Source organism: Mesocricetus auratus, unplaced genomic scaffold (assembly GCF_017639785.1).
Source record: "Mesocricetus auratus isolate SY011 unplaced genomic scaffold, BCM_Maur_2.0 Super-Scaffold_100023, whole genome shotgun sequence".
NCBI lineage: Eukaryota > Metazoa > Chordata > Mammalia > Rodentia > Cricetidae > Mesocricetus > Mesocricetus auratus.
The window spans coordinates 9,877,891-9,897,098 of NW_024429204.1; the positions used below are offsets into that span (position 1 = coordinate 9,877,891).

Sequence of the window (19,208 nt, forward strand, 5' to 3'; positions counted from 1 at the left end):
CTGACGAGTTGTCCTTGAGGTTTATGTGTTTTTCAAATTTACATCTTAATTTTATGACTTAAATAATTTTATGTATTTCTAGGATACCTTATTTAATCTTTGAAAAATTATTTTTACATTTTGTCTTTATATTTTTTTCTTCTCACAGAACCTTGGGTTTGTTTTTTTCGAGACAGGGTTTCTCTGTATTGTTTTGGAGGCTGTCCTGGAACTCGCTCTGTAGACCAGGCTGGCCTCGAACTCACAGAGATCCACCTGCATCTGCCTCCAAGTGCTGGGATTAAAGGCGTGTGCCACAAACGCCGTGCTCTTCTCATAGAATCTTGATTGCAACCTCCCCCTTTCCATACCTCTCAGTCCCTCTCCCCACATCTCTGCTCTCCCCCAGATTCATTGTTCCCCTGTTTCCCTCCAGGAAAGAGCAGGCCTCCCAGGAATATCAACCGAACATTGTAGGAGAAACTGCGGCCAGCCTACCCAAGCTGCAGTCGCCCTGTCCCCATTGCCCAGGCCACTGTATGCCCATACCCATGCTCAACAAGTACTTCCTCCCTGAGCCAAGCCCGCCTCTACACCTGGAGACTGCTGACACAGAGACACCTGACCCATAGACACCAATGAGGAAAGGACACACAGCAGAGTCAGCGCCTGAGCCAATGGGACCTTGGGAGGGGGTATAAAGTCAGGTCTAACTTCCTCAATAAACGAGTCTGCAGCCTGCTCTGCTACTCACTGACTTCCAGTGCCTGAGTCGTTGGTGCCGAGTTTTCTTATCCCCTATCCCAAGGGGTGTCCGAGCAGGGTCACCCGCAGCATCTGGTGCTTTGAATTGGGGCTCTCGCATAGGTCTCTCTCGGCCCCACTTGAATCAGGGTGTCTTATTTCTTTCCATCGCCACGGCTGTTTTTTGTTTGAGTCCTGCCTGTGTTGCTGGCGGTGCATGGTGGGATCCTCCCTACACTGGTGCACTTTCACTATCTGCACACTTTTGGACTCCTAGGTGCATTTCAGCGCCCCCTCTCCGGGGACTTGTCCGGTGAGTTGGCCCCCGTGTGTTTCACGTCCTTGGTCCTCGCGAAGGTGAGCGCGGGGACCTCCGTCTTTTTTGTCTTTTCCTTTGTGTCTGCCTGGTACCCCTGGGGCATTAGGTAGGAACAACTACTACACTGAGGTCTGACACACTTGCTATGTGTGTTCGAGTCTGTCTTTGTCTGTTTTAGACTTTGTTCTTGCTCCGTCTCCTGCATTAAGAGAATGGGGAACTTACCCTTCCCTGTAAGGAGCCTCAGGTGAGGGCATTAAAATCAATATTGGTCACCAGGTGTCTAAGGTTAAGACCTGGAAGAATTTTGGGATGAGGTGGAGGTGCTGGCCCCCAGAAAACACGTGGGAGCCTGACCTCTGAATGCACGTTCTCTTTCTTTCTGGAAAGCGTGAGGTCAGCTCAGGACCCCCTCTGTTTCCTTTGTCCCCATCCTATTAACCGTCATTGCCAGCCTCACATCCTCTTCTACAGAGGAAGTTATAGCTGCCCACAACAAACATTGTCAGGAGCAGTTCAATGTTAACCTCTGTATTATCTCAACGCCACCTGTGGCCAAGGCCCCTTACACTTCAGATGAGGAGAAGTCAAAACACTTAGGCCAAACAATGCCTCCCAAACCACAACGTGATGGAGAGACACCTGACGCAGAGACACCAATGAGGAAAGGACACACAGCGGAGTCAGCGCCTGAGCCAATGGGACCTAGGGAGGGGGTATAAAGTCAGGTCTAACTTCCTCAATAAACGAGTCTGCAGCCTGCTCTGCTACTCACTGACTCCCAGTGTCTCAGTCTTTGGTGCTGCGCCTTCTCACTACCATGGCATAACAAGATGCAATAGTACTTGGCACAAGCATTTATATCAAGCCTGGGCAAGGCAGTCTAGTAGGAGAAAAAAGTCCCAAGAGCAGCAAAAAGAGTCAGGTCCCAATCCCACTGTTAGGAGTCCCACAAAACCCTTAAGCTAAACCACCACAGAGGGCATGCAGAAGACCTAGCACAGAGCAATGCAGATTCAGTGGTTGTCCTCAGTCTCTAAGAGCCTGTGTGAGCCCTGCTTAGTTGATCCTGTGGGCAGTGTTCTCCTGGTGTCCTCCACCCCTCTGACACAGTCCTTTTAATGAAAACTTAATTATGTCACTCCTCCCCTTCCATGTCTTCTCTTTTACCTCTATTATTATTATTATACTTACACATATGAATATATGTACATAAATCTGTAAATACAACCTCCTGAGTCCATTTTGTATGGCTGTGTGTATATTATTTCAGGACTGACCACTTTGTTTTGAATATTCAGTTAGGGGGCTTATCCCTCTGATAGACAATCCTTTTTCCTCTATTCAGTCATCACTTTAGTCTTTAGTTCTTTGTCTACGGAGAGAGTCACAAGAGATCCCCCGATCTGCATCACTATGTCTTTTGATAATATTATTATTAAGTTCTTGTTTAGGTGACTATAATGTTGAAGGATCATGAATGAAACCTTCCTGTAATTTCTAGGATACACTTCCTGGTTCTTTTTTTGTTTGTTTGTTTTGGTTTTTCGAGACAGGGTTTCTCTGTATTATTTGGAGGCTATCCTGGAACTCGCTCTGTAGACCAGGCTGGCCTTGAACTCACGGAGATCCTCCTGCCTTTGCCTCCCGAGTGCTGGGATTAAAGGCATGCGTCACCAATGCTCGACTCACTTCCTGGTTCTTACTGTTTTTCCACCCTGTATTCCCCAATATTCCTTGAGGTGCATAGGACTATGATGCCTATTCTCCCTTACCAGCTTATGTAATACTTGCTGATGCTAAGACAGTTAGACCAAAAGAAGGAGCCTTTCAGGTTAGATCCATTTCCATCTTCTGAGTCCTTTGCCTGATGTGTGTGATGTCTTCTCCAAAAGGGACATATCTTCAACTTATGAGGTACAAGCCAGTGTCTCAGCAATTGCCTAAATTTTTTTTTGGAGTCACTCTGTTTATCCGGACCAGCCAATATGATTGGTTTCTGATGCCTGATACAGGGAATTTTGTTAGATAGGCAGCCTCAGAAAATCCAACTTCAGTTTTACTATGCTTTAACTTTTTCCAAATCTCTTTCATCACTATCTGTAATTCAATTTGGTATTTGGTTTTTTATTTTCATTCTTGGCTGGTACTCATCACTTAATAGCTGACAAAGAGAGGAAAGGGTGTGTATACTACTTCAACAATATATGTTCACAGTCTCTTAGGTGTCAATTTTATACAACCTAAAGTTACCTGGGAAGCAGGAGCCTCAGTGCTGGAACTATCTTGATCAGAGTAGTCAATGGCTATGTCTGTGGAATGATGTTTGATTGTTGACTACTGGTAGAATGCTCAACTCACTGTGTGTAGTACTTGGGCTGTTTAAGAAGGCTAGCATATTCTGTGCATTTTCATTTGGTGTCCCTGGGCCTTCTGGATCCCAGAATCCTTCCACCTCCTTTGCCACAGCATTCCCTGAGGTCTGCCTAATGTTTGGCTGTGAATCTGCATCTGTTTCCATTAGTTACTGGGTGAAGAGTCACTGATAGCGATTGGGCTAGGTAAAGATCTTTGAGTGACTGTGTTACCTGCCTATGGGATCCTTTCCTGCAACTTGGTAGCCTCCCCCAGACTTTAAGGAAGAGGAGGTGCCCAGTCCTCCTGTCACTTGATTTAACACAGTTGATCAATATACATAGGAGGCCTGTCGTTTAATAAAGAGTAAGAGGGAGTAGATGGGGGCTTGGGGGAAACCCTGAAGGGCCAGGTGGAAGAAATTAAGGAGCAATGCAGGAAGCGCCATTATTCCGTGGTTTCTGCCCCTGGGTCTTGCTGTCTCCTGGGATGCCTTCCCTCATTGACGGGTTGTGATCACTAGTATAAATTAAATAAATCAAAGTTGCAGTTGATTGTTGTGCTTATCACTGTAAGAGAAAGCAAACCAGAAAGGGGTGGCATGCAAAATGATAAAATAAGCAAATTGAATGTAAATATACCTAAATGGGTGAATTGATTATAAAAATATATTGTTGTGGAGTATTTGTGTATATTGTAAAGATGTATCATTGCCTAAGGGTACCTTTCTGACTGGTTTAATAAAGAGCCGGATGGCCAATAGCTAGGCAGGAGTGTATAGGTGTGACTTCTGGGTAGAGAGAGAACTCTGAGAAGAAGAAAGATTCCAGGGAAACATGAAGATGTTGGACGTATGATATAGGGTAGAGGTGATGAAGCCAATGGCAAAACATAGATTAATAATGCAGGTTAGTTTATGTTACAAGAGCCAGTGGATCAAGCCTACACTAAGGCCAAGATTAAATAATTAATAGTAAGCCTCAATGTCATTATTTGCTAGCTGGTGGACCAATGAAAATCCAATGAGAAAGCTGGCTATATTAGATATCCCAGCAAGATAATTACTGAATATGACAATTACCATATATTTCAAAAATAATCAAAGGGGAAATGTCTGATAGTTTGTAACACAGAATGCTGCAACACAGCATGGGATTAAATCAAGACCATAGAAAAACAATACAGTCAAGAGTTTCAGGAAACACTAGTATTGGTGTGATATAGTATTCCATTTAAAGGAGTTTTCTAAAAGTAAGCATAGTGTATTATAAAATCCCAATTAAAGATATAGTGCAATGAGCATAAAAATCAGTAGCATAGTTATTTATCGTTATAAAGTATCATGTACTATATATGCACATGCTGTAATTTCATATGATACAGTGGGTTTCTGTACATCACCATCAATACAGGTACACAAGTAAAACTGGGCACTATTGAGTTATTGTGGTCATCACTTCACTAGGAAATCAGAGTTTTCAGTTCTGTTATAATCTTATGTGACCACCATCATACATGCATTCTATTATTGACCCAAGTAGTACCTAACTCATGTGTTTGTGTGTGCATGTGTGTAGTATATATCTGTATGTGTTTGCCTCTAAATTTTATTTCTGTCTAAAATGTAAAAGGCAAGAGGTTTTGTTGTGTTAAGCTTCCATTTTTTTAAATGTGTAAAATAGTAACAACTGAAATCCACGTTAGCAATCAACTTAGGTTTTAAGATGCTTTTTGATCTCCAGATAATTTTGTGTGCTTAGGTATCAAAAAAAAACCACAAAACGAAACCCTAGAAGGTTGAAGAGTTAGAAGAAAAGCAGAAAGAGTGTTGGGAGGAGACGGGACAAAAGGGAAGGAGGGAACGAAAAAGGAATAATGATACATTAATAGAAGTTGATCTAATTTTTCTCAGAACAGTGCTCTCTGCTTGACCTTTAGTCTGTGAGCTCTATCAACTGACTTGGTTATGTTGTACATAAGTGTTGGACATGGAATTTCTGGAAACAATGAAAAAAGCTCAATATTTTTCTTTTTTTCTGTATGTTTTATTGAAACAACTTAGACATGCTTATATTAAATAAAGGCTCTGTTCCCTAGTTCTTTTATTAGTTGTAAAAACACAGATGTTCTTGTACCATGGAGATACCCAGTGAGTTACATCTGCTTTGTACACTGAAATTGGAAATAGATTACTGTATGTGCAACATTAGGCACAATTATCATTGATTTACTTTTTCTAAACAAGAGCATATTAGCAGCAATGTGTTCAAGACAAATAATTGTCATGTATATTATACTAAAAACATACAATGTCCTTTTTATAAGGTTCTTTTTATTTATTTAGACTAGCTTTCATTATAAAGGCAAGTTTGCCCGAGCTGAATCGCAGACACAATATGTAAAGGACTCTAGAAAGAACAATCCCACCTCAATAATTCCTAAGTAGGTTTACACATTAGGACTGAGAGTCAATAACCTGGCAGTTTTCCATGCAGCTTTATTGTTGCTTAGCAACAAACAGAGGGTGGGGGAGTTAAACTTCTGGAATCACTTACAAATTAATTATAAATCAGTAACATTAGAATAATACAATCTTTAGTAATGAAGGGTATTATGTACATCACCACAGTATGTTTTCTTTTCTACCCAAGAAGAGAAAGACCTGTGTGCTACTGGTCATGTGGAAATGGCATTTTATTAGCATTTGAAGGTACCAAGGGAGTATTTTTTAAAAGAAACAATTAGGTATTTTATAGCCATCTTTCCCTTTCTGTAAGGTTTTCTTTCCTAATTGCTATTGACTTTGCATTCTTTGAGCTACTGAAGCTAACAATTGTGTAAGTAGGCATTAAGTTTCCTACTTAAGATTTCGTTAAAGCACTTTGATGATTGATGACTGCATGATTGCCAAAGAATTTCTGATGCGGTGGAATTAAATACCACTAAATGCAAGGAAATTAAAGACTACATATTACTCCCTATACTTAATCTTTATCAGAATTTAATTTTCCCCACCAGGAAATGGAACATTCAGTTTCCCCTTTTCAAAGAGTTTGTATTATTCTGTTTGGTAACTCCTCTGTGCAGAACTGAGTTGGTGCATGTTAGTCCTTTCCTTTTAAATGGAAAAATCTAAGGTGCCTTAGCTGAAGCAAACACTCTTCTATCTTGTGTTAGGGTATCAGGAGTTGGGAGTAAAACGGCCTGTGTGATATTGGAAAGTGAGCTACTGACAGTCTTACCCATTCAGAGTAGGTAAACCTTGGCTGCTGCTCATGCACTGGTCATAGCAGCAAATCTTATGTATGAGTTTAGTTGTATTGTGACCTGTGGACTCCACTGTGAGAGGAGTGCTATGCTGACAGTGCTTTTGCCTTTGCACGGAGAAAATAAAATCCTTCATGAAGGGCGCATAGCGTAGTGGGAAATGATGATAAATTAGAAGCAAATCTGATGCTGATTTCAAGCTCCGCTGCTTGACAGCTGTCTGGCCACGAGCTGCTATTTTACTGTTGCCTAGTCTAAAGGGGTGGGGGAGGGGTGGACACTAACCTACTTCAGGGAATCATCATGCGCCATAGAAGGGACACCTTTTCATGTTATCTGCACTCATTGTTTGTGCCACTACGTCCTTTTCTTCTTTATTATTTATTACCAGCACCCGCCATGTGTCTGTTCATGAATGTATGTCCGTGTATGCTCAAACGTGTATCTGTATATCTCCGACTAGAGAAAAAACTCAGGAGTAAGTAAATGTAAAACTGCCAGAAAGCTAGGAACATAAAAATCAATCTGATTTACCAATGGGAAATTTTTATTCTCCTCTGAACTTTACAGATGGTTGTCTAGATATTAAAATTCTCTTACCCTAAGTTATTAGTACATTAAGACATTAGAGTTTGAAAAACTTATATAACATGCTGCACTTTGAAACATGAGTGTTTCTGAGCAGTAAGTTGTCTATTCCTTCCTGGAAACACATTAAGCCTAGTTTGTAACTTCTTTGCCTGATGCACTTTTTCCTTCTATTTCTTAGATCAAACTCAGGTATGGCATCTTTTCCTCTAACTTACAGTTAATGGTCCTCTCTGCATTCTGATGAGCCTCAGACATTGTCTCCACTCTGACTTCAATGTCTCGGAACATTCCCCGCAGTCCCTGCCAAAACAAGGCCATAGCCTACTCTGCCTTACTCTTTCTTGTGTAAAGCATGGTTTCTCAGGTTGTGTTCTTCCCCGAGAGACTCTGTTTTACACTCAGCTTTTGACTCTGTTTCGAGAATGGAGAATGCCTGGGGCACGGCCCTTGTAGGTTGTTCAGAAATGACTGTTTCAAGGGAGGAGAAAGAGAACTCTACAAACTTAACCAGGGTGAGTTGTGATGACCTGAAGCATGTGTGCATATTATACTGATAACACAGAATTCAGAACCAAGAATTAGCAGTTGTGGATGCCTAGAAATGGCAATGGTGAAAGCACCTAATGACGTCTCATCTGCCTGTCTAGTTTGTGTGTCAGGGATTGACAGCCAAGGAACTCCTGACGTGAGCCCTGCTGTTGACATTGATTACTTGACATGCTATCTCTGCACATCTACCTATTAACATGTCTAAAGTGTCCATCTTCAGACCACACATATGCTTGTCCCTGCCTCTGCAGCTATATTCAATTTCAGCAATTCACACTGAAACCTGTGACTCTACTAGGACTTCCTCACAGTAGTCACTTCTTTACTGCTGTGGTTTTGGCTTCCTTGGTTTATCAATACAGACTTACTATGTTTTTGTTAGTCTACTGGGGCTCTTCTTGAAACTGATGCAGCCTCTCTGAACTTTTGTATGTATGTGTGTACCACACACACACACAATCTCACACACACTTTGCAATGTATATGTCACCGATCACGTGTCACTGCATCAATATTTTAAATATAGATTGATCTGTTGAAGATAATTCTAAGTTGTAAGAAGAACCACAAGGGGGAAAGTGATCAGACCTCTGAGGTCAAGATGTGATCAACTGTATGCCAGTGGTGTCAGAGGGATTTAGGTTTCAAGTCCTAAATACAGTGGTTTTCATGGACTAGAATAGGATAATTTTAGGAGCAGTGGGAATTTGGCTAAGCATTTAACTTAGAGAAACAGAGAAATGGCGAGCTAGTATTCTTCACTTGGGGAAGAAAATAAGTGATAAATGACAAACATCTTTGATACCTTCACTCTAGAGCTATTGACATTCGTTAATAAGCAACTGTGGCTTTCTTTTCTCCTGAGGTAGTGATAGATCATATTCAGCCAGTCACAATAGTTACAAATTATAAATCACATGATGAATAATAATTGTGAGGGTGAAAATGTTTATGTGTTTTCATAAAGAAGCATCACAAAATATAAAATGGTAAATGGCAGCTTAAAATTGCTTAAGTATTGTATTACAATAAAAATTAAAACATGGTAGGAATATTGTATCGCATATAACAGAATTACTGTCATGATATCAAAAAAGACATGCAGATTAGTAAAAATGCGGAAGACATATAAATTGTTCATCAAAAGCAGAAAGAATGTAAGAACTAGACTCAATTAAGTACAGATTCAGTCTTTGTTAAATACATTGAGGTATTTTTAACATGTAAAAATAGAATGTGATAATATTAACATTAATAAAATCATCAGAAGGAAATATTCACAAATGTAAAGGAAAGCAGCAGCATAGTGACATATCTTTTAGTTTTTCCAAAATAGATTATATGAATTCAAGTTTTAGTAATTTCACTTAATAAATAATCATAAAATAATTTTTGAGCTTCTCTAGTCTTGACTCTTCTCTGAAAAGGAATAATAACATCATGTCTTGGGTTTCTATTGCTATGATAAAACTCAGTGACCAAAAGCAACATAGGGAGGAAGGGTTTATTGCAGCTCGACCTCAGGTAACACTTCATCAGGGCTAGAACTTGAACCAGAAACTGAAGCAGAAGCCATGGAGGAACAGTGCTTACCAGCTTGGCACTTGTAGCTTTCAGAGCTTGCTTTCTTACACAACTCAGGATCATCTACCCAGGAAAGAGATCATCCCCAGTGAGCTGGACCTTTGAACATTATCCATTAATCAATTCAATTTCCCAGATTTGACAAAAGGCCTATTGTATGGCGTCATTTTACCGTTTTGTCAAACATGGGAATCTCCAAAGAACCCAGGCTGTTGTCAATACTCTAGGTTGCTTTCCACAAACTGATAGCAAGGCCCTATTGCTGAAGACAACACCTATATTGATCATGGAGATGTAGAACTGGTATCTATCTACACAGATCCCTCACCCCTACATTCTGGCATCACTGGATGAGTAATATACCCTGCACACAATCAAAAGGCTAATGTAAACACCATGGCAGCCACAAAACCATTATCTACAATGGTGTATGGCCTTCAAGACATGATAGGTTAAGTATGGCACACAATGGATGTGGGAGTATTTAACCGATAACCGGTCTGACTTAACGCTTATTCCACAGGGTGTAAACTGCACCCAGCACTGCTTGGGTGAGCAAGAACCTGAGACTAGACAGCCTAATGATCTAGGGGGAAGCCAAATAATACTGGTCTTAAAAATATATTGATAAAATGACTCCTAATGATATTCTTCTATACTGTGTTTAGTTATCATCCGAAAAGGTTCCTCTGACAGCACATGAGGAAAAATATAGAAACCACAGTCAGATGTCATGTTGAGAGTGAGAGACCTTGGAATAGATGCTGAATGGGATGCCTCCATAAAATAATCTCTGCTTGGAGTTCAAGGAACACTGTGGAAGAGGAGAAAGAGTGTAAGAACCAGAAGGGAAGGAATATAATAAGAAAACAAGTCCCTATAAGTCAACATGAGCAAAGATCATATGGACTCACAGATACTGAGGCAGCATGCCCAGAGATTTGTGTATATATGAGGATTCTCAATTTAGAATGGTTGTGGGGTTCCTGGGTCTATAAATGAATTGGTCTCTGATTCTTGTGCCTACTCTTGGGACTCTTTTCCTTCTGTTATTTTGTCTTATCGAACTCCAAAGGGACAGGTTTTGTTTTATCTTATTATGTTTCATTTTGCTATAGTGTTTAAAAAATAAATGAGTGAGTGAATGATTGGGAAACCTAGAAATAACAAGGAAATAACAACTGAACTGTCACTTATATTGGTTGGGAGAGGGACTATTAGCTTTCTCCGATGGAGTGGCATTGGGTAAATCTGCCACATACTTAGGAGTAGATGCACGGTCCATAGGATTTTTTTGTTTGTTGGTTTTGTTTTTTCTTTTTTTGTTGTTTTTTTGGGTGTATGCTTTCATTGGTTAAATTGGTGTTTTGTTTTGTTTCATTCAGGGTGTTATTTTATTTTGTTTTCTATGTTTTGGAGGTTTTATTGTTGGGTGGAAAGGGAGGGAGAGGATAGGTAAGAAATCATGGAAAGAGAAGAAAACTATAAAAATAAAAGGACTAATTTTAAAAAAAAATCAAAAATTCCCTCTTCCCAGATATATCCAAGTTTGTGACAAGCTGGATAAACCAATCTGAACATCTAACAAGAATAAGCATAACAACAACAACTTCCTGATGTAGATTTTATGAACACTAATCAAAGTAATGTCTTTATTGTATAATATTTAATGGATGTAATTGTGGCTGCCTTTCCATATTCAAAATTACACATGTCGAACTATGTTGAGAGAGCAAGTTGTATGTGTCTTCAAACTATAACAGTCACATGAGCATATATTGGCTAACTTATGTATTGGTATAATACATAAATTATATCAGTAAATTTATTTATTCTAAGTCAAAAACAAAATACTATCTTTCTCTGCAGAAACTATACAACTCCAAAGACATCGTGGTCTTATTTTGTTTTTAAAGGAAAACATCACTATTTTTTAAATGTTGTTATTTAATATAGAAGCAATCTTATCTTACATAACAATACAAATTAGTTTTGCAAATCTATATAACCAAATCTACGGTATCAAAACATTTCTCTAAATTTCCAACATAATGTCAACAAACCACATACTATCTCTTTATGTGTTCTAATGATAAAATCCCAGGGAAGATTTTGAATGGTGTATTTAGTTTCTCCAATTAACAGCTAAGCATAGCTCCTAGAAAGGGTTCATGTTAATATTGGCCCTTTGGTGCCAAGGCTAGAAATAGGAGAAGCTTGTGAAAAGGAAGTTGCTGTGACTTCCTGTTTAAAGTTGAAGATGTAATCTCAGCTTCCTGTTCCAGCCACTTGCTGGCCTTCCATTCTTTGAGGTTATGGATTCTCTCTCTGGAACCATATTTCAAAATAAATTCTTTCTTTCAGAAGTTCTTATTGGCCATTTTTCATCACCACAACAAAAGGCATCTGATACAGTGTACAGTTGTGTTTCTCAGCTAGCTCACATACAAAATGACTTGTCACAAGGCAGATGAGTGACAGTTAGGATAATCAGGGTCAGTTTTCTTTAAGGATGTCACCCATGATAGTTTGATAACCCTATTGTAGATAGCCATACATCCAAGAGTTTATGAATATTTAAATTGGGCTCAATGCTATTATTTTTCCTCTTTTAAAAAAGGAGAATACAGTGTTTGGTAGATAGGAAATGGGGGGTGGATTTGGAAAGAGTTTGAGGAGGGTTGAATAAAATCAAATGCAATTCATGAAATTCTGCAATAATTAATTCTAAAATGTTTGGCTTGTAGAACTGATGCTAAGCGATACTGGGGCACTTCCTACATCCAAGTGACATTTTACAGTCACAGTTTGTCATGACAGCAGGTATGTTGTCATCCTCTGTTACACTTTGTCAAGATGTTAACAAGGCTTGGATGCAAAGACAAGAAGAAAAGTTGATGTTTTGCTAAATGTGTTAATGATTCTGTTGCTTTACACATAGTCTGACAACAGTTGCCCTCAAGCCAAATCCCGGCAACATTTTGATGTAAAATTTCATTAGCATATAGGCAAGGGTATTTGGTATCCATTTTCTACTGCTGCTTTTGTGTTACATGGCCATAACTGAATAGTTTTGACAGAGTCTTCGCAGTTCTCAGCACCTAAATTAATAACTACTTAGCAGTTTGCAGAGGTTTCTCACCTCTATTTTACATACTAGTGATGATGGAGCCTGTAATTTAAATAGCTTCATTGCCTCCCACATAAGATTCTGTCATTGTGCATCTCAGTAATTATTTTTTTATTCTTTTGACATGGTCACTTTTCAGTTTGTATATTTAAATCGAAATCTTTTTAATGAAGGATATTGCACATGATTTTTATTTAATTTCTCATTTTTCATTCCATGTTCTTTGTGTTTTGATGACACTGAATACTTAGTAGCACGATAGCTTCAGTTGTTTGACAGTAGTATAATTTTTGAGATGTCAAATAGCCATGAGACCCAAGGTAACTTAGTGAAACTGACATGTCAGAAAGTACAAAGGAGATATGTAGTGATTGCTTAAGAAGCTAACAAACTAGAGTTGGAGAAATGTCTCAGTGGTTAAGAGTACTTGAAGCTTTTCCGAAAGACCAGACTTCAGTTACCGGCATTCACATGAGGTAGATCACAACAAACTGCCCATATCTCCAGCACCAAAAGATCTGATATGCATTTTCGTCTCCTCTTGCAGGTACACAAACACACATACTGATAGCTGACACATATCTCCAAACACCCCCCACACACATGCCAATTGGAAGTTCTAAAACCTGTGAGTACTCACTCAGCATAGATGTTCAGGTGCTTTGTCACAGTTAATTCCCTTGCAAGAGTAGGATCTATATACCATCTTCTGTCTGTTGTAACATAAACCAGTCTAGAGAAAGTACTTACTTGTCTAGAGTCCCACAACCAGCCAAATTAAAAAAAAAACAAACTATCTACACATCTTTTGACTTTTAAATATTTCTTTTCCTCTAGTCTATATATATACATGCTGGCAAAAATTCATCTCTCTATCATCTATCTGCCTGTCTACATGATTATCTGTGTATCTATCTACCACTGAATGATTTGCATACTATTACTTGTAGGGATAAACTAACATTAGAAACTGTTTTTTATGTTCCCTCAACATCATGGTAACTACAATGAAAGTAAACTATTACTGACACTAAAATAAAATTATATATTTTGAATCCAATTCCTACCAGCATATTAATAGTGGTGAACCCATTTCAGGTTTAATGGGTGAAAATAGATGCTTCCCAATGTTTTCCAAAGAAGAGTATGTCCTTTGTTCTATTTATTAGCAATCATATGATAGAAGAAATGCTTACACTCTTGACTTTCAGGTATAAAACATATAGGAATGAACACCTCTCGAATTTTAAGGACTAAATATATTATCCAATGAAATACAACATAATTTGTTGGCATACTTAAGAGCTGGTAACCATAATCTGTAAAATTATTAATACTCAATAAGTAGACATGTAGAAGAAGGGCATCTATCATTTAATAAATAATTATAATAAAATCTTCTGGGAAGCAGAGCTATGATGATCATATCTGCACTCCAGATATTTTCACCTGAAAATGCTGTGTTAAACATGGAGGTGCATCTGTGAGTTCAGAACCAGCCAGGTCTCTACAGAAAGTTGCAGGCCAACATGAAAACATAACGAGACTTTGTCTTTTAAGACTCTATTTGTAAGTAGGTACATATACATGTGCATACATTTATGTGCTTATGTGTGTATCGATAAAAATAGAACTCTTTCCTGAACATCTCCAAGATGAATCTCTCAAATTAAGTTTTTCGAATTCCAAAAGACAGTGTGAAAATACAGAAATTTTATAAATCAACAATCCCAATATTCAAAATAGCAGGAACACTACCTTAAAGAGTCTGATATCCTGGGAAAGAGAAAGCTTTGTGGGGAAAAAAAACTGTCACTTATGATGCTGAGACTTACGCTGTAAATGTTTCCTATAATCATACTGGGACTGAAAATTTATGTCAATGAAATTTTGGTTGTGAAAAGAATTACTGTGTGTAAGTCCATGGAGAGGAAACTGTGCTATCCTAAGAAATTCAACTGTAGATTTCTGGTACTATTGTGACTTAGAAAGTGATGTAAAAGAAAACAGTTGTACATGTTGTTAGAAGACCTCTTGAAGTATAGGTGATGTTCAGGGCTTACTCCTGGGTTTCTGATCCATCAACCTATAAATGTAGGTAGTAGTGAGGAGTACTGGGGCCATTGGGAGCTCTCATGCCTCATGGAAAGGAAAGACAAACTAACCTAGAGATACTTCAGACAGCTAATCTAAATCAAGTTTAAGCAGTCCTCGCTACAACTACTTTAATCAATAATTTTAACTAATTAAATATTAATCTATTTATTTCCCCTTCTCAGGGAGATCTAGACTAGGCACCAGTCTGGTCACAGGAGATGGCCAGGTCAGGTTATGTATCTGATATTTCTAGGAGTCAAACCTGAGATCTTCCTTATAGATTCCAGGGAGATTCCCTTGTGTCAGGTTTTTACATGATCCTGAAATGTCCCCCTTTCCAGTAATCTCTTTCATTAATCCCCCTCTTCCAGCCTTCTCCAACCTGATCTCTCTTGTTCCCATACTGAAAAAAATTCCTTAAAGAAATTGAGGCAAAGACAAAAAATTGGAAAAATTAACAAATCCCTAAAAGAAAGCCAAAGGAAAAAAAAAAACCAAAGAGATAAAAGAAAGTACTCAAGATATGAAAATAGAAATAGAAGCAATAAAGAAAACATAAAGGGAAGGGATCCTGGAAATAGAAAATCTAAACAATATTTGAAAAATATTTGTGATATAAGAAGTTATTTGACAATTAAAACTGACATAAAACTTAAACAAAGATGTCTGAAATGAAATAAGCTTCCAAATCCATGGAGAGGTACAAGCACAAAGACTGGTACTGAACGTTGGAATTATTTGCCATCATCTTCATTCATATGCATTAATTCATGTTGTCAAGTCCTATTTATTTATCTTAGGCTTTAAATATAGTAACCCACTGTGCCTTCTCTGAGTGTATTGCTTGAAAATAAAAAGAATACATTTCTCACCAAAAGAATGTACTTTGACGGGAAAAATGAAATTTCAAGGGAGAGAACGAATGCAAGTCAGAGTCTTCAATTTCCTAGACTTGACTAGTAAAATTATGCCATGGCTTTCTTGGATAGAAACTGCAGTATTTTGCTTTTCTACCCTTTCCTTGTAAGTCTCTATCTGTCTGCACAGGGGTCGGGAGAACCACATAACTTTGGCCCTAGTTTCTGCGACAGTGACAGATCTTTCTGGGTTCTGCCTGTACTAAGATAAAAAATGTGCTCCACTAATGTCAGTGGCAGGAAAGTCAGTTTTCTTCTTTAAGCACCAGAACACTGTGCTTGTGTCTCATTCCTTTCTTTCATCTCCTGTGGACTGTGAAATCAAAATCCGGACACCGTGGAATGCACGATTTGAGAAACAGAATAACATGTCACTGGGTTGAGTGCAGAATTTAGATATTTTCTCTCAAATATGGAATCTGACTTCCTTCCAGTTAGTGCTTAAATATAGCTGACGTTATCCATCTAGTAGCTCAACATTTACTTCTTCTACTCAAGTAACCAAGGATTCAGTGAAACTCTTCATGAAGGGTTCTTCTTTTATACTTTGTAAGATCAATACACCTAGAAAAATCACAAGGCATATATTGAAGTTAACAAAATGGATTGCTAAGTAACACTGGATTAATACAGTCTCAGTGACAAGGTTGAATAAATCTTAGCATGTCCAATAGCTAGGCAATCTTATCAAATTGTTTAATACTAGACACATTTCATTTAGCTTTGTACTTTGTTAATACACATGATTTATCTTAAGTATAAAAATATCTTTGTATGAATATTTTACCCTTAACATAAATAATTGGTATCCCATCCATTATCTATTTTTAGTGTAAAAAGGATTATTTATAATTTCTTTTCTTATGCATTCAATATGCTCTTGGTCTTTTAATTACCAAACTGAATTTTTTCAAGGAACAGAAATAGTCATCGAGTAAGAATTTTCACCACCATGCAGATATTATCATGGGCTTTCTATGAAAGGATATTCAAATTCTCTGTGAGGTATATTTGGGAATAGTGTTATTTTTAAACTGTATTTGCCCACGACTATGTAAATGTCTTGAATTACCATTTTATTTCCTCTATATCATAGGATTGATATGGTTATAGCTATATACTAGAAGGAAGCTGTCATGTTTTCCCCATGATACACCCTGGGTTTAACATCCACTCTCCTACTAACTTCATCATGAGACAATATCCATGGACTTTTGTCACGTGGTGATTGTAAGACCTCTAAGAGGGGAAAAGAGATGGTAAAAATTGAGAAACATACAGATTACAACACTGACTAAAATGCAGAAAAAGGTTAAATATCCTTTAGTTTCTTGCTGTCATTTATGTAGCTTAGTTTTGGCCAAGAATGTTTGCATATCAGTGATACTTTCTATCTGTATTATTTTTAATTTCAACATTCACCCAAATGTTCCTTTTGATAAGTTATCAAAACTTGAGTTCAAATTATGCCTTTTACTAAATTACTATTATGCTATTTTGTCATTTGTGAACTTTACAATCCTCATGTCACAAGATAATCATTAAAAGCAACCTGCATAGATTCTGTAATATGTTCCCATCAAGGCTTTATCTTCTCTGAAACTGTGTGCTTTTGAAGTTGCAGATTTGGGAAGCCAAAATGAGCCTATTGAATATGTTCAAATTTAATAAGAATCTATTCTTAAAAGGCATACGGAATAGAGAATAAATGTTTAGCATTTGTCCCACAGTTACACTAAAATGCATTATTGTGTATATATTAAAAATGCATAAAATTTTATAAATTTGATTTAAAACAGTATTACGCTCACCTAGTTCCTATCCATTTTCCAACAGGGGTAGCAGTGAGACAGTTTTATATACTAATATATCCATTTACAAAATTGCTTTGTACACAAAGTTGTGTTATGCATGATTTTCCAGTTACTTTCCATAAAACGCATATCTTCCCTTCATTCATTTTCTTGCTGCATATTGTATTTCTGTCCTATAGTCTTTGACCATCACTTATATATTACCTCTTGTCATTTCATATTTTAGAAGACTTTTTAAATGAAAAACAAATTTTACTTTCCTTTGCTTCCCTCTGCCATGCTCTCACACATCCAAAGTACATAAATCTCGTGTGGGTTACTAGGCATCAAACTTTCAAACAGATACATTTGTTCAATTTAAGCATTGGTAGACTTTCCTTGATTACATCTTACATCTTTACATCTTGAATCATTTACCTTCCTAGTTGTGTTAATAAAAGTTCTTTATTTCTCATTGCTTTGACCAAAATGAATGTTTTAAAAAGTTTATTTAGTTCTTAGCCTGATAGATGAATGTGATTTACTCATAGCTTTATATTTCATTTGTTTGAGAGGACGTTTACTTCTTCTCAGATGAGTACTATCAAATTTTTCCCTCTGAATCATGACTTTGACCTATTTTTAGGTTGTGAATTTTTTAGAGGTTTGAAAAACAACTATAAAATCTCTGTGTAGGCAGGGAAGGATTAGGCATTTTTCAAATTGTATACGTTAAAATACTCTAAATTTTAGTCTTTGACTTGGTGTAGTGAGGATTTAAAGAGGTTTTCTCCTTTCACAGATGGGCTAAGAATAGTCTGGGGATACATGATTATACTGAAGAGAAACTGTCAAAAGCAAACTGAGATTCAAAATTAAAGAAAGTACTTTGTTAATCTTTCTACTGCTTTATGTCTTTTTTATTTTAAGCACAAATCTTAGGATAAGAGGAGGGATGGAGGAAGTAGAGATGTTGGCCTAAGGTATAAAGTGTGAATTATTCAGTCCCTATTGATACAAGTGATGATGGCAGTAATAAAATACTGCATATTGCAAAATCGCTAAAATAATATTTTAATCATTTGATAAACTGATGAATTAATGTAAATATACAGTGTTCCCCACAACAGAGAAGAGATAGCTCATTCTTGAGCTATATATGAGCCAGCATGGCCTGAGAACTGAGGTTTAATTCATCCCAAATGTCATTTACCAACATGGCAAAAGGTCAATATAATTTGATAGTAACAGAAGAATGAAAATCATAAAGCAAGATGCTTTTCAATTATGTTGGTAGAAAATTGTAGTGGTCCTTCCTCTCCATATCACTAAAGTTGTCACTTAGTGAGTCATTCAGAAGGTTAAATATAAGAAGTGGTTCTTTTCTTTAATGTCTTTGAGACTGTAATATGATTACAACATTTCTTACTTCATTTTCCTCCATACAAACTCTTCCATGTATACCCCTTGTACTGTGTGAAAGTTATGGCCTGTTTTTAAAATTGTTATTACATATGTATGCATATTATATGTTATACACATATTATACATAGTACTAAATACATAAATACACCAGATAACTTGTATTTATATGTTACTTGCATTTATGTTTTCAGGACTGACCGTTTAGTGTTGGGTAAGCAATTGTGCTCATTCCTAGGGAAGACTATTTCTCCCACCCCCAATGTTCATTAGTTGCATGAGTTATATACAGATCTTTGTCTGTGGTTGAGACATCATAGCTTTCCCATGTTCACATAAATATATTTACTAGTGTCCTCATTATTCAGGTAATCTTTAGGCAGTCATGTTGGTGATAATTCACAGTGTAGATTCTGACATTTCCAGAAGGCTCATTCTTAGAGCAAATTTCTTGTTCTTGA

The 19,208-nt window shown here is 37.4% G+C and overlaps 1 long non-coding RNA gene across 2 annotated transcripts in view; it reads left to right on the forward strand.

Moving 5' to 3' along the window:
* Nucleotides 1–712: 712 nt before the first annotated feature.
* LOC110341350 overlaps nucleotides 713–19,208 on the forward strand; it is a 143,284-nt gene continuing 124,788 nt past the window's right edge. For both annotated transcript variants that reach the window (XR_002383252.2, XR_002383253.1), the window contains exon 1: nucleotides 713–1,036. This is a non-coding gene — a long non-coding RNA (uncharacterized LOC110341350). The remainder of the gene's footprint in view (nucleotides 1,037–19,208) is intronic.